At 38.2% G+C, this 12,105-nt stretch overlaps 1 protein-coding gene across 1 annotated transcript in view; it reads right to left on the bottom strand.

The window, feature by feature from the left end:
• rab3b (RAB3B, member RAS oncogene family) overlaps positions 1-807 on the bottom strand; it is a 51,404-nt gene extending 50,597 nt beyond the window's left edge. Inside the window, 1 exon segment of the mRNA NM_001100276.1 lies at positions 675-807. The gene's annotated coding sequence lies outside the window, so the exon portion shown is untranslated.
• Positions 808-12,105: the final 11,298 nt, after the last annotated feature.

Below are 12,105 nucleotides of genomic sequence, written 5' to 3' on the forward strand. Positions count from 1 at the left end.
TTAGTTGTAAATAATGTTTTATCAAGCAGTTATACAGATTTCTAGTGTTACATGTAATTTAAAAATGACAGTATACAATTTAAGGCTTTGTTTCATAATACATAAGATTATGGGGATACAACTGTGTTGCCATTTAATTAGCTGCATTGGTTGCATTAGTTAATGTTCAGTTTAAAAGGTGCTTCATCTTAATGTGCATCCTGCTGTTGCAATCGCAGTAAGCAAAGGTTTTCTTCCCATTTTAACCCTTCGCAGATCTGAATTAACCCCACTGGTTCATACTGTAGAAGGAGGCTATGTGACAAACACAATATTACAATATTCTCCAAACAGGATACCAGCAACAGCCACAAATTGTGATCCCGATAAGAAACAAAGAAATTTGCCACATATTACAAATAACCTTTATCCCAGTGAGGGCTAGAGATGGCTAACTACTATCCCCCGCTATTGCTGTTACTATGATATATTATATTTCCTATTATAGCCAGGGGGCAGATAGGCTTTATAGGGATAGTCTGTCCAGCGTAAGAATCTGTTCGGCAGGTGAATGATCTGAAAACAGACCCGAAACGTTGAACTGTTCCTGTTTAAGAATATTTGGCATGTGGAATCTGCCATTAAACCTAATTATAGTGAGACAAATAAATCAATACAACCAGGAACAAACTTACTTTGGACCCCTGGGGCAAAGAAAGCTATCACAGTAACTTCAGCGGCTTGACTCGGTGCGGCTCAGAGCAGTCCGGTCCAATCCAGTCTCCCCTGGCTGCAGAGTAAAAGCGCTGCCCGGGGTCTCTCCTTCTGCTTTATAATTTTCTCCCCCCACCCCTCCCCGAATTTCCTCAGCGCTAGTTATTATCTTTCCGCAGCCTTTCTTTGCCCTGTGCCTCAGTCACTATCAATTCTCATCATGTCTCCGGGCAACTTTTCATTGTCTCTTTCTAAACCCCTTAGAAATAAGCAGCTCAGGTTGATGAGGAGCAAGTGTAGTCTGGGCGGGGCTTGTGGGGAGACGTGTAGGGAGGCAGCACCGGGGAGAGGGGGGACTCGCTGGGGATAAATACTTGCTTGGGAAATAAACACAAGGTGCTGCTAGGAGATACAAATAGTCTGAATATTGAAATAACAAATCCAAATTGTAAATAAAAGTGTGTGGTGTCAACATTGTGCTAGTAGGATGAGGAAAGCTTAGGACCCTTACAAATGAGGGAATCTTTCATTAATTTGAATGGCCATTCTCAAGGTCTACAACAACAAACCTAAAAAAGAGGATTGCCTTGCTACCAAAATTATTTGTTATTATTATTATTATCTTTTTATTTGCAGTGATTTACAGATATTATATATCAGCCACATCAGTTCCTCAGCAGTCCTTCCACATTAGCCAGCAGTGAGGCAGAGAAGAGACACTCCAAGAGGTTTTTGACACATTTTAATAGATTAAGACTGAATTCTAATTCATTCTCATGTTAAAGAAATAAAGGAAAACTATGGAAAGAAATGGAAATGAATTATTATAAACAGGGACACAGACATATACCCAATAGAGTATATACTGTATATATGAGCTACATGTATTTGATAGAGGGAGAGAGAGGGCCTAAACAATACTACTTCACTCCATGAGCTCAGAAACAGAATAGAGAGGAAGCTGATATGTAAATGCCATTAATGATTAATTATACTTAAAGAGGGATTCTCTTATAAAATTTTCACCTAACTTTCCAATTACTAACAAACAACTTGCTGTCCAGTAAAGCAACTAGAGTCCTGTGGGTGCACATGTACCTCTATATGCACATCCACACCCACCATCCTTAGCATGACACAGTATCTCCAGCAGGCCCCATGGTAGAATGGGCCTGATGCAGCTGTATCCCCAATACTTCTGGATAAGAATATCAGACCCATGGCCTAAAGGCCCTTTTTGTCAATGTAGTACTCTCAGATAGTACCCCAGTAAAGAAAAACAACTTCCTCCACACAGATCCGCCTACTATTGACTTGGATGGAAGCATACTGTTTGTGGGACACAGGTGTAGGTATTGTGCAGGCTCACTTGCCTCCTGGCAGAAACATGCCATAGACAGTGAATTTCAAATACAAGTGAATATAAATTGTCTTTCCACAGAATAGGGGGTATATTGAGTGCCATACTACTAGGGTTGCCACCTGGCTGGTTACCAAACTAGGTGTTGGTTTATGACAACAATTTGTGCTGGAAATAAGGCCAGACAAATCTCTAGAGACGTTTCCTGAACTGGAGTTATTGCCTTGCCACCTCAAGAGTGACACCAATTTTTATCACCATCAGGAGTGTGGCATTATGTTAAAGAGCATTGCATCTAGTGGGTGACAGGTGATATCAGGTGATGACCCATAGACATTAGGGAGTCTAATTAGGAAAGAATGATAAATATATAAATATATTATTAGTAAATAAATTGCTAATGATCAATTTAAATGAATTAATTTGTATAAATGTTCGTGCTACAAAATTTGCAGGGTTAATGCACAATGAGGACAATTTTAACAAAATTTAGGAAAGAGTCTACTGAATATACAAGGGTTTAAGTAGCCAAATTGTTTACGACTAGCACCACCTACAGTTCCCACAAAGAATTTTTTTCCGATCGTTAGAAATCTTTAATGCAAATAGTTTGAGAGTTTGAATGTACATATAACATTTGTCACCCCAAAAGCTGACACAGAGAACATTGTAAACAATAAAACTTTAGTTGGGCCATTCCACTATTTTGGGTTGTGTTCTTTTGTAACACAACTTTTCTATAAACTTTTTTATATACCAGAGTTGTCCAACTGGAGGTTTGTGGAATGCAGGCAAGGATTATTTTAGCCCTCTACCTGCATGTTAGTCCTGTACAGATACAAGCATAAAAAGTTATTTGGGGATGCCAAATAAGGACTATGATTGGCTATTTGGTAGCCCCATGAGGACTACTGGTCTGCAGGAAGCTCTGCTTGGAGTAAAACTGTGTCTCTGTGCTTCCAAAACTTGCTTCCAAGCCAGAAATTTAAGAATGGACACCTACTTTGAGGCCACTGGGAGCAATATCAAAGGGGAGTTGCTCCCAAGCCACTGGTTGGGGATCACTGAGTTACACAATAAATACTGCATGGAAGATCATCTCTCTTCCTCAAGCATACCACACTCTCCAATACCCCTATCATGTGAAAATACACTAGTAAGGTTAACTTTTGAGGGGGAGTCCTATCTCTCCATTTATCCCTGACAAGATACAGCTTCCCACCTGGCCCAAAATGGCATTATCTGTCTCTCCTTTTGATTTTGGGCCAACCTCTTGCACTTCCTTATATAGGCTCCTGAATGGGAACCCCCCACCCCTATAGGCCAACCTTAAGGGTTAGTGCCACCTGCTGGACAAACTAAATATAGTCTAACTATATACACTTTTAAAGTGATACTGACAGCCAATTAAAATTTTTTTTACACCTGCTGTTGTGTTTTAATTTGTATCAGCTTTAAATTCCTTATAAATTAAATCTGCAAAGTTTTTTCGCTTCATAATTATGCTAGCACAAATTACAGACTCACGGAGCAGCCATGTTTGTTCCCCTCTTCCTGGTTTTAATTTAAATGCCTCCCAATAAATATTACCAATCACAAACCTGCAACGCCCCTTCTGCTTTCTGCTGGTGTGTGACAAGCTCCGCTCCATTGTCTATGTGTAATGGGGTGGGGGAAGGGAGAGCCCTTAGAAGCAGACAGGCAGGCACGGAAAAGCTATTTAAATTCTTTGTGCGAAGAACAGAAAGGGGGGGGGGCAGCCCTTTGAAGCAGGCAGGCAGTGGAAAGATCAAGCCTGTCTGCTATCTAGTTCACAATGCGAGGAGCGAGGGAGGGAGGGGGAACTCTTTGAAGCAAACGGCAAGCTGAATCCTCCCAGTTTATGACGTAGTCCGTTTGACAGATTGAGTAGCTACAGTCGGGCTGCCAGACAGTCGGGTTCAGGATCTTCAGTAGGATTTATGTAGAGAAACAGGACTTTTAGGAAAAAACAGTCAGCATGACCTATAGGTAGGTTTGGAAGTAGGTTCATATTTTTAAAATACATTTTTTGGTGTCAGTATCACTTTAAATAAATTATATTTCATCTCCTTACAAGCCAGCTAAGAGAATGGTGGGTGCTCAGACTTTTCTCATCTTACGCATGTGCCTTGGGCACCTTTGCACTCTGTCTGGTCCTGGGCAATATAATGGGGTTTGAGGTTGTCAACACCTTGTACTGTTGAACCTATTTTGCTTTACAATGAATAAAAACTTCTAATTAAAAAAAATATAAACAAAAAAAAAAAAAAGAAAATTCGGCACATATGAAAAAAAATTCATTTTCATTTGTCCAGTGACCAAAAATCACATGATATTAATGGATTATATTTCATTCATCCAAGCACTAGCATTCATCCAATCCAAATCCTGCCATTTAGTTTCAACTAAATCCCAACCAAATTTGGCATTTGTCAGCAAACTGTGAAGCAGTGTTTAAAATGCATTGTATGTGGCACTATATTTGGGTACAGTGCTGTCCTAGCCATTGGACTTCTTACTGCACCCTCCACTCAGTGAAGAAAATGGGTACTTGCTTCCACCTCAGCTCAGCTGCTGGATTTAGCCGCAGCTGTCTGGCAGAGGGCTGGGGTATATATTAAAGCTTTTTTTTCTACATAGAGACCATAACCATAGACCATAACATTCTAAATTCCTGGTTGAAAAGAAGCAAAAATATATACCATTTGTCTTATTTGTTTCCCCATGAGCCATCACCCCTAAAGAAGAAGAAGAAACTGATTTCCTGGTACTGTTTATAAAGTACTTTATAAGCTCATGTCCTGCCCTCCTACTCCTTGTCTACCCCCAGTCCTTTGGTACAGGTGCTGGACACTGAGTTTTTTCCCTGTTTTGGTCTGAGTGAATATTTTTCCTGAGAGCGATCTGAGGAATCAATAGGTCGGTTTTTCATTGTTAACATTATCATCAATTAGGTTCAATTTAATGTTCTGTCCAATGATTTCAGTAAACACATTGTTCAAAGCTATAAAAGAAATAATCTCCCATCTTTTAATTTTTATCATAAAAAAAATTAAGTATGATAAAATGTTGACAGAAAAGCATAGTTACAAAGAGGGGTTTATTTCTGTGTACAGGTGTATTTTCTGTCTGCTATGTCTAAACTGCATTTATAAGAACTGTTGACAGTCTAGACATGTCCGGAATACAGATTTCAAGAGACAAAATAATTGACTGAATTTCCAAGTGCACTTTTGTGTCTGGTCTTTTTTTTTCCTTGCATGGCTATGCTTAGAGAATGATTTGCAATTATTTTTCTCTCTATATAAAACAAATAGTCGACAAAAAACGAGGTTCCAAGCACTCCAAACCTTCTAAGTTTAAAACACCATCTTTATTGATCCATCAAGACATAAAAGCCTAACGCGTTTCGTGCGCGTGCGCACTTACTCATAGGCATGCCTATGAGTAAGTGCGCACGCGCACGAAACGCGTTAGGCTTTTATGTCTTGATGGATCAATAAAGATGGTGTTTTAAACTTAGAAGGTTTGGAGTGCTTGGAACCTCGTTTTTTGTCGACTATTGGAATTACTCCCTTGGCTGCGGGTTCGGGGCTTTGAGCACCCGAGCCACTTTAGGATCCGGGTGAGTGAATCTTGATTGCTGAACTGACTTTATTTGACTTTCGTTTGGCTTATAACATATGAGTTAGGTCCGGGGTTTATACACCCGGACCTCATCGTTTCACTTGGTAAATTCTCTATTCATAGTAGTATTGATTTAGCCATTCATTTCATCTTTACATTTTCTCTATTTTTTTATTTTTTGGTTTGTTATAAATTAATTGACTTTACTTTTGAAGTTAATTGGTATCTCTATATAAAACAGCTGTAATTATATGTTAGTTAAAGGCTAATTTTAGCACTTAAAAAATGCAGATGACGCATTCGACACATATGCTGAGATACTGTGCAGGGAAAGTGGGGATGTGAATTATGCTGTAAAGACAGCATGTGCTAGTGATTCTGAATCACAAAGTGATATTTTGATGCAACAGGCCCTAGAAAAATGTCTTTATACAGAGCCCCAATGGTCATTTATATTAAAGTCATAGGGCCAGATTTACTAAATCTCTAATTCTTCTCATTTTTTTATTTGTAAAATTCAAAATTTCCACAAATGTCTGACATTTACTAAAAAGTCTGAACTGAAAAAGTACATGAGAGGAAAAAGTCGCAAAACTGCAACTTTTTCAAATTGTAACACTGAAACCATTTTCAAATTGTCACACAAAAACCAGTGTCAAAAATCTGAAAACCTCTTACTTTCAAAGCAAAGAAGGATCCTTCAGGGAAGGAACATTTGCCATTAACTTCTACTGTACGTGATCTTGACAATTTTTAGCAATATTGTAGCATAGTACATCTCAGAAAAGCCCAGTCTTTGGCCAAGGCTCCCGTTTAAAAGACCGATCATTGGTCAGGATCCCCCCTTAGCTTATTATATGAGTCAAAACCAGGGTGCCATGGCCCCACCAACATTTTCACTATTTAAGGGGACTATGGTGACCTAGCCTGAACAGGATGTTGGCCCATTTTTTTGGGTACCTGCTCATAGTTTGACTCACGTTCTTGGTGTTGTAATTTATTGAAAGCAGCAGAACAGCAGAAACATAAGTAATAGTGCATCAGTAATAGATCAGAATTGCAATAGTATTAATAAAAGAAAGCCCCCCCCAGTCCTGTGAAATACTCATATATCCAGCTAAATATTTAATAAAATGCATTCCCTTCTCAGACAAAACTATTACAAACTGAGAACAATATGGACATCAGCATCCCCTACCCCAATGCAGACAATGGGGAGGGGTGTGTAGAATTATTGGTCTCTGGGGCATTTGATAGGAATTAAGGCCATTCTGCAAGTGATAATTAGAACTTATCTACCTGCAAGTGTGATTGCCTAAAAGCTAGCATGATATAGAGAACTAATTCAATCCTTATTCAATTCTGTGGTTGTATATTTTAACAAATTGTTTTTCAGTGCAATGTTAACCAAATGTTAAATAACTCACAATGTTAGAGAAGAACTTCAAATGAATGCTGCGTGAAAGGTTCTTGATGCAGCAGCATTCATTAGCTACTGACTAATCCTTTAAACTCCGAACGCTTCTCCAAATAATACACTGCTGATCTTGTCAAACTAGTCACTACAGTAATAAACTTTCTATGACTGTCTAGACCAGTGCTTACCCTGCAATTAATAATTAGCAGCACTAGGACATGGTTATTTTTTATTAATTAGCAGGTTAGCCAGAGAGCAGGAAGCTTACAACTTGCACAGAGGAACAAGCCAATATCTTAAAGAGTGTATAGGAAGAATTTGTGTGCCCCAGGAGGAGTTTTGTAGCTGATGTTGGTTTGAGCCAAAGCCTAGGATAGCTAGAGGATCTGTCTGTACACACTGACATCTCTGAGCTCAGTGCTTTGCTAGAAGGTATGTATAAGGCTACTTGGATAACTTACTTAGGTTTTGTTCCACATAGCTGTAAAATATTAAATTATAGTCAGTTCATTATGTTTTACCAAGAGGTTTGTAAGGAGTTGAGTATTGTGTGTTGATAGAGCTGAATACATGCCAGCTGGCAAAAAGCAAAGCTGTGGCAACTGTGTATGCACTTCATGTACAGATCTGGACTTAGTCCCCCTCCCTTACTGCCTAATCAACCCTTTGTCCTTTCCGCTGTAAAATTGTCTGCCCCAATTTATAATTATAACAGAATTATCAGTAAGTGTGTTTCACTGTAAAAACCCTTTCTGTATAAGATTATGCTAAATATGCTTTTGAGTGCAGAAACCCATAGCAACCAGAAATTTGTTTCATAATTCTGCTTCCTGTTGACTACTCAAAGCAAGTTGCCTATTGGTTGCTATGGGTTACCAAATGTATCAGTCACCTCTGATCTGGCCAGTTCTTATTCTCACTTACCTTTAATTGACGCAGAGTTTTAATGATTTACGCTATGCTTTTTACCATTCTGCAGAATTTTACCTGTGACTTTTGTCATTACATGAAAAACAATCCCAAACAGCACTAAAGGCTTATTCACTGAGACAAGAGAGGGTGCATATTGCAAAATAAAATCAGACAGTTGCTATGTTTTTTGCACTTTCCTACCTGTTAGAGCCCCTGGCTCTAGCGGAACACAAAAACCTGTTCTTCTCCCATGAATATAGCATTGCCTGCATTCAGCATTGCTGTTTTCATTAGGGGAGGCAAGACATCTCTTTACTCTTTACAAGTGGTTTCCGAATGAGCACTGCCTCGAGAGGAAACTTGCGCCGCCGCGTATACCATCCCACCGGCGATTAACATTTTTGCCGGTGGGATGGCATTTCGGGGAGATTAGTTGCCCGAGACATGGGAGATTTGTCGCGGGTGACTAATCTCCCCGTGTGCCAGAGCCCTAAGGGGTGCAGTCAGTGAATGATGCCACTTTTATCTTTACCGCTTGGATGGAAATTTAGATAAAGGTTTCTTCAGGCAGCAACGTAGTAAACAAACCTTTCCTGCAATGCATTTTCCCATAAAAATACACTGTTGCCGCTGCAAAGGGGAGTTGTATTCTACGCAATGGCAGCTCATGCATCAAAATGCATACAACAGCGTGTGCACATTTTAAAAAAAATAGGATGCAATTGTGTTAAAAATTTTCAATAGGGATTATGTCATTTCCATACCTCAACATAAAAATTACATCTGCACTTGATGTAAGGATACTGAGTGCTTTGACAAAGCCTGCAATGGGAACCCTGGAGCTACCACCACTTTCAAGCTGGCAGCCATTACAGGGATCTCCAGCATCAATAGAAGCACTTACATACGAATATTCAAAATATGATTCAGGACAGACTCATTGGTGCTTAGCACAACTATATGGAACTGCAAGGAGCATGTTTGGCAGCAAGTGCCTTGAATGAATGTCAATTCACATGACTGTGTCTATTTTTTGCAAGATGGTGACTGGCAAAATGTAAATGTTATTAACTGTGCAAATTTTTCCTGTTTATGACTGACTAAATATTCCTTAGTCTTTTGAAGGTGTACAGTACGGGATATCTCTGTCTAGTGCAACTGCTTACACAATAATAGTTACTACATAAAGTGCTCCCTGTGGGTTTTTATTACAAAGTTTAGGAAACAGACTTCCGTTTACATATCCTGCCATAATCAACATGGTAATGGCCTTTTTTTTTTTTTTTTTTTTTTAAGAAAGAAAAAAAAACAAACTTCCTCTGACCATTTTTCTAATTGTACAAAGGACTGTTTTAACTTTTCAATACCACAGCAGAGGAGAGGGATGAACATTAACTTTTATTGGGTGATCAGGGAAGTCTATAAATAGATATTCCAAGAAAATCCTCTTACCCGAGACCTTATGTACACAGGTCACTTGGATTTGCAATGTAGGTTTCAAAGCAACTAGATTTTTTTCCAAAAGTACAAAAGAAATTAAATAATAATTATTTACGGTATATTAAAAGGAAAGTCATCTTGGGGTATTGAACTAAAATCCGATTTTAAGCAATTTTTGTTATTTGTAGATGTAATTGTTTCTAAACCATGTTCTAAATATTCAAAAATGTTAGAGCCCCAAAAATTTACCACATATTCAATTTGTACCCAAAATATTTGTTTTCTAGATACCACAAATTATAAATAGTCTATTCTAATTTTGTGACCGGTATAATCCCAGCACAATAATAGCTGATATACATACATACAAAACTACAAAGACAGACCAAATAGCTACTGCTTGAAGTGAATGCACAAGCAGTGAAGCACAAATTAGTTTGATATGCACTACACATTTTATATTTGAGGCATGTAAAGGGTTAACGGATATCTAGGTTTTATTATGGTCAATTGTAAGGCAATGCCTATATTGATGACATAAAGGGGATCTAAATCCAAAATTATGACTTTTTCTGAGCGGTATTTTTGTGGTTTGCGATATTACTAGTTTTAGACTGCTAATACAGGTATGGGATCCCTTATCCAGAAAGCTTCCGAATTATGCAAAGCCTGTCTCCCATAGACTCCATTTTAATCAAATAATACAGAATTTTAAAACTGATTTCCTTGTAATTGATCCCAATTAAGATATAAATAATCCTTATTGGATGCAAAACAATCCTATGGGGTTTAAATAATGTTTTGTTGATTTTTTTTAGTAGACTTAAGGTATGGAGATCCAAATTATGGAAAGATCCCTTTATCTGGAATCCCCTTGGTCCCGAGCATTCTGGATAATGGGTCCTATATCTGTACCAAGTTTTTATCACAACAGCTGTATATACATTTCTGACTTTCTGTTCAGCTAAAATTCTGGTATTAGCAGTCTAAATATGCAGATCTCAAAAACCACTAAAACAGAAACTGCAAAAATACTTAGAAGCAGCCTGTGTAAGTTTACATCAATTATTTTTTTAGAACCCCTTTTATAAAAAAAACAAAAAACACTTTCACTTCGTAAAAAGAGTATTATACAGTAGTATCTTTGTATATTTATTACACACCTGGCAGACATAGTCCCATGTTCAAATATACATATTAAGCAGGTCTTTAGAAAACTGGTGACTGCATCTCGATACGGATACAGCCTGTGGACAAACGTTCAGAAAGGCCTACTTTGTAAGCCTTATCAGGAAGCAAAGGTCCACTCTTTGTGACCTCCCATAGACATTTTTTTTTTTAACATGTTCCATTACAGTGCCTCATGCAAAACAGAAAATGGGTCGATGGCCAAAAAAAAAAATTCTGCAAAATATACTTTCATAAAAGACAGATATTACCTATGTAAATAAAAACAGGTTTAATCTTGGTCTCGTCTAAATTGTGGGTAGCACTCCAGCCTTGCAGGAGTTTGTATGTTCTCCCCATGGGTTTTCTCCGGGTATTCTGGTGTCTTGCCACACTTCAAAAACATACAGGCAGATTAGTTGGATTCTGACTAAACTGAACACTGTGTGTGTAAATGGTATATCGACTTTAAATTGTAAGCTCCTTTGGGGCAGGGACTCATGTGAATGATGATTTATCTCTGTAAAGCGCTGCAGAAATGTGTTGGTGCTATATAAATAGGAAATATATACATTTTCACATTTTGCAGTGATGAACAAGAACAACAACTGAACAAACTCTGGTCATTCTATTCAGTAAACAAATTTGTATAAATGTTCACTATCTCCGCTGCAGAAGTACCCACAAGTGATCTGTACTAGCCATTTAGCTTTGTTTTTCCAGTTTTTCATTTTCCTCCTGTTGCATCACAAAACACATGTCCAATAAATCTTATATAAGACTTTGCATTCTCTCACGTTTTCATGCGTATATCGGCTACATGTGCCTGCACCCGAGCGTATTCCATTCATTCGGGTGCAGGCACAAGTAGCAGGCGTAGGGCTGAATTTTCGGCAAGCGTTTTTCCGCTTGCTGAAAAAATCAGCCCTACGCCACGTGTGGCATCAGCCTAAGAGGTTATGGCGTGGTGCTGAGGAAAACTATTGTTTATAATGGTAGGCAAGTGGGTTTCTTATAATGGGAAGAGACAGGGTTAACAGAAAAACACAGCAAAATAGAACTTTGCCTTCACTGTATTCCACACAACCAATCATAGACAATGTGCTTTTTCTTGACACAGCACAAAAAAAAACTCAACAGTCTTAGCATAAATAACATCCAGTCCTCAAAATTTGCTTACTTTGACATGTTCTAGTGTCCTCCTGTTTAGTTTAGCTCAAAGAGTTCGATACAAGTTACAACACTAATCCTATTTGCACAAAGTCATCAGTGTAGCACAAAACGATTTTTTTTTTTTTTAACATCTAAGTGCATAAAGTATTTTTTAAATTCAATCATAAATAAAAAAACACAACTCTTGCAAAACCCTGAAGTTTTCTGATCGTTTATACCAAGGACACACCTTAGAAAATATAAAACCTAAAGAAGTACCAAATTATGTATAATCAGGGAGAGGCAACCGCATGTC

The sequence above is a fragment of the Xenopus tropicalis genome, chromosome 4, assembly GCF_000004195.4.
Source record: "Xenopus tropicalis strain Nigerian chromosome 4, UCB_Xtro_10.0, whole genome shotgun sequence".
NCBI classification, from domain to species: domain Eukaryota; kingdom Metazoa; phylum Chordata; class Amphibia; order Anura; family Pipidae; genus Xenopus; species Xenopus tropicalis.